Below are 4162 nucleotides of genomic sequence, written 5' to 3'. Positions count from 1 at the left end.
ACTCCATTGTGAGTAAGGTTGCTGAGAAAATGGTACTGAAGAGATTGCTTTGGGTGTGGATGCCGCACCCCCACCAGTATGCACATCGTAGTGTGCGTAACACGACGATGCGACTGGCACACCTGATACACGAAGTGGTGCATAATAGAAATCATTATTTCCAGGTGAGCCTTCCCAAGAAGAGCGGTATTGGCAATCAACTCCACTACAGACCCCATCGGACCCTGCTGGTGCTGGTTGATTTCAGCAAGGCTTTTGACTCCATAGATCATCGAGTCCTCAGTCGCTTGCTGGCTAATATTCCGGGGGTGGATTGTAGAAGGTGGCTTAGAAACTTTCTATGTGGTCGCTACGCGAAGACACGAGTTGGCCACAGACACAGCGATCGGCGTCCCATGCTGCGAGGAACTCCTCAGGGGTCCGTGCTGGGACCGTATTTGTTCTCCCTTTAAGTACACCCACTTCTCAATCTGCTGAACAGCTTTGCGGGTGCCACAGCAGACATGTATGCGGACGACCTCTCTATTATCGTTAAGGGGCAGTCCCGGGAAGACGCCATTCCCACTGCCAACATGGTTCTTCAAAGACTGCATGCGTGGAGTCAGGAAAATGGCCTGGCCATTAACCCGTCAATGCGTGAAGCCGCTTGGTTCACACTCTCCACGCACACGGAGTCAGATTATGATCGTGAAGGAAGGTGGCCCCTGTTAGTGGCTGGATGTCAAATCCCAGTCATGACCATGGGGGCGTCGCGAACTACGAAGCTTCTCGGCATGGATCTCGATCCACGACTGACGCTAAATGTGGCGGCCACCAAGCAATGCGCTGCCACTTCGCAACGGATATCGCAGCTACGCTGCATAGCGCACAAAGAGGCGGGACCATCTCCACATGACCGACGCACGTTCGTCATTGGATACGGTGCTCCAAATTACGCTATGGCAGTGAGCTCATATGGGCGGCAGCGACGGATTCAGCGAAGAATGAGATGCAGAAGACGTACGCAACTCTGGCGCGCATTGTCGGCGGAGTTCCGAGCACCGTCGACCCGGAATCCGCACTACTGGAGGCTAATACGCCGCCGCTCCGCGTCCTTTGCCTGCGCGCGCGGCTCTCCATATTTGAGAACACACGCGCATGTCAGACGGACTGGATGCGGAGACCCCCGCCTGAGCCACCGCCTCGCGCCGGTTTCCGCATCTCGCCATTATCTCGGGACGAGCTATATGCATTCGTAGACGCATACACAAAGGACTATGGCATCACCGAGAGCTCACCACGCGAAGAGCGGTTCTTTCGCAGCTCCATTCCTCCCTGGTTTGCGGCCTCCGCTCACCGGGTCACCATCGGCGTGGAACTTCCGATAGACCACTCAATAACTGACGAAGAGGAGCTGATAAGGGAAAAGCGCAGAGTCAGCGAAGAGGCTCTGGCGCTGCACAGCCATCGTTCGTGGATGCTTGCGACCGATGGCGGTGTCGACGTTCCCAAGTCAGCAGGGGTTGGAATACTGCTCTCATCCCTAAACTCATCGGAGATAATAGAAAAGGCCAGCATAAACCGCGGTGCGCGCCCATGCAGCTACAGGACGGAATCCCGCGCACTGCTTCTAGCCCTAGAGAGGCTGATTGCCCCTCGCATCCAACACAGGCGTAAAACCCTGCTTGTGGTTACAGACGGTCAGTCTCTTCTAGCGGCTCTAAACAAGGGCCCGCTCAGTCAGACAGACTGGACGGAGGATCGGATCTGGCAGCGTCTCCTGACACTGGCGTGTGCTGGCTGGTCCGTGCGCCTGTAGTTTTGTTACGGACATTGTGGGGCACACGCTACCGAGCTTGCGGATCAGTATGCGACGCAGACTATGGAAAGTGGACAATAAACGGAACATGGGATCGCACATTTATGGCATACGGATCTGCCGACATGTTTGACTACCCAGCTCCCCAACAAGTGGCGTAGTACCATTCTTCAAGACACTCATCGCTACTTGCTTTGCGGCACAAGGCCATCAGATCTCAGCGGTAAGGACCTGATCACTCAGGAGGTTCTTCACCGCCAGGAACTGGTCCACCTCGCAAGGGCAAGGTGCGGGGGATCTGAGCTCTGGGGCCGACTATGCTGGGCCGTGAGAGATTGCACGAACCAATGCCGATTCCGCAACATCTCACCGGAACAGTCTGCATACATGCGCTCTAACAACGATCCAACCGCACCGGGGACGGACACTGTTCCCCCGTCGGCGAGGGAGGAAGACGTCTCTCCAGTAAGGAGACAAACCGTCACACGCCTTCGGAAGGAGAAATGTCCGCACTGTGATTCCACATTGACGGGATTCTCGGGTCTCGTCAGTCACTGTCGGTTATTTCATCCGGAACATCCTCCACCGCTTCCCGAGCTCAAATGTGATTTCTGCAACATGGTTTTCCCCACACGGAGAAGCACCGCACAGCACAGAAATTGCTGCGCACACAACCCAGACGCCACACGGCATCGAAACAGCAGTGCCAGGAGGCGATCTCTGCTGCCGCAGGACCAGCCACCTTCAAGCACGCCAATCAACCCGCAGGAAACCTTGCACCATCTGCTTCTAGAATGTCCAGGCACCTTGGCTGTGCGTCAACGGCTGGGCATTGAACGGGACCTTCGCCTCGGAAAGTTTTCTCAACGGCAGTTGCTTCATAGCAGGAAACTTTTGTCGCTGCTCGACCACCTCTTCGGCACTCAGATGCCATTGTATAGCTAGACGCGCTGGTAAAAGTAGAAAAAAAAATATGCGCATTGCAGGGTCGAAAAGCGACGCGACATTGTGGGAGGCCCAAGTGCTTCGTAATACGGACAGTAGTAATGCCACGATAGGGAAGAACGGGAATCGGGCGCTACGCATTACACCTTTCTGGGGTGCAATTTGATCACACTCACCGGGCGGTATCCCTGAGTGAAGGGTTTGTCCGGTCTGTACGCGCCATGCCGGCGCTCAATTCTTCAACCATCGCGGGAATGGAGGTTGTGGCGTCACGCTTTTTGTACGCGGCGGCCATTTTGGGCACGCGTTTATGCGACCACCACTTTTCCATCAAGGCAGTGCGACGACGATTATCGGCATTTCACCAAGGGATTGTGGAGAAGACATCCCCGGCGAACCTTCCGTCGGCAGCGGTTGGTTTGGGCGAGAGATTGCGACACACCATCGAGAACAATCGCAAGCGAATCATCAAGTCCACCGAGAAAGCATCGGCCGCCATCATCACGGACGCATCGCTCCATGGATGGGGCGCCGTTTTTATTCCAGACTCCGGCGACGTTAAAATTGCCGGGGGAAGTGGGAGAAGAAACCTTTTCTTATCATGCAGGCCGAGGCACGAGCGGTCCGCTTAGCCTTATCGGCCTTTTCCGCCATCTTGCCATCCACCATGGGCGTTTGGGTGGACAACACTTCGCAGCAAGGAGCGGCGAATAAAGGCAGCTCGGAATCGCACGCCATGACATGGGGGCTGCGACGGATATATGAGTTTTTGGACTCTCGCGGAATACAGGCAACTTTTGCCTACGTGCGGTCTGCGGAAAACCCCGCAGACGGCATATCACGCGGTCGTGTTTTTACACTTCAGGACTTGGCGAAGGGGTGGCACTTGCGAAGGGGAGCGGCGGCGTCTTGCGGCTGGAAGAGCCCGAAATCGGGCACCTCTCGCATTATGAAGGCACGCACGCAGATGAATATATACAGGCGTGTCCAATCCGATGAAGGGATCATGCCGCGGCGGTGGCCACCACAATGCGCACACATATGCGCTCACTTGGTGTGGGCGCTCGTCGAGGATCTGGTGAACTCCGTCCCCATTCCGTTCACTCCTTCTCGTTCCCGTCTTGTGCGGCTCGGGAGCGTGTTCTTGTTGAGGGTATTCGCGCAAAAGAAAATCATGCGCCTTTGCGGGAATCGAACCCGCGTCCTTGGGTGACATTGTGAGCGTGTTCGCGGGTTTGGGGCGGGACCGAAAAGTAGCAACAAAAAGGAAAAAATAACGGGGGGATTGTCCGAGGAAGAATCTTCCGTCGCTTTTGGACTATGGCCGTGCGCTGCGGGAAGATAGTTCAGTGGCAGAACATCAGATTGTGGCTCTGAATACCCGGGTTCGATAACCCGGTCTTCCCTTAATTTTTCGGA

General features: G+C 55.5%; 1 non-coding gene across 1 annotated transcript, besides 2 other annotated features; it reads left to right on the top strand.

Moving 5' to 3' along the window:
- Positions 1–4162: a sequence feature (areas not merged during assembly with more than two copies in the genome that could not be assigned to a particular haplotype).
- Positions 2773–3684: a mobile genetic element.
- Tc00.1047053511241.10 lies at positions 4079–4150 on the top strand. Its single transcript has one exon. It is a non-coding gene; the product is annotated as a tRNA-His (tRNA).

The sequence above is a fragment of the Trypanosoma cruzi genome, genomic scaffold, assembly GCF_000209065.1.
Source record: "Trypanosoma cruzi strain CL Brener 1047053517081 genomic scaffold, whole genome shotgun sequence".
Classification (NCBI taxonomy): Eukaryota; Euglenozoa; class Kinetoplastea; order Trypanosomatida; family Trypanosomatidae; genus Trypanosoma; species Trypanosoma cruzi.
Note: the sequence above shows the minus strand (reverse complement) of the source record. Positions and strands in the feature narration are given on the sequence as shown.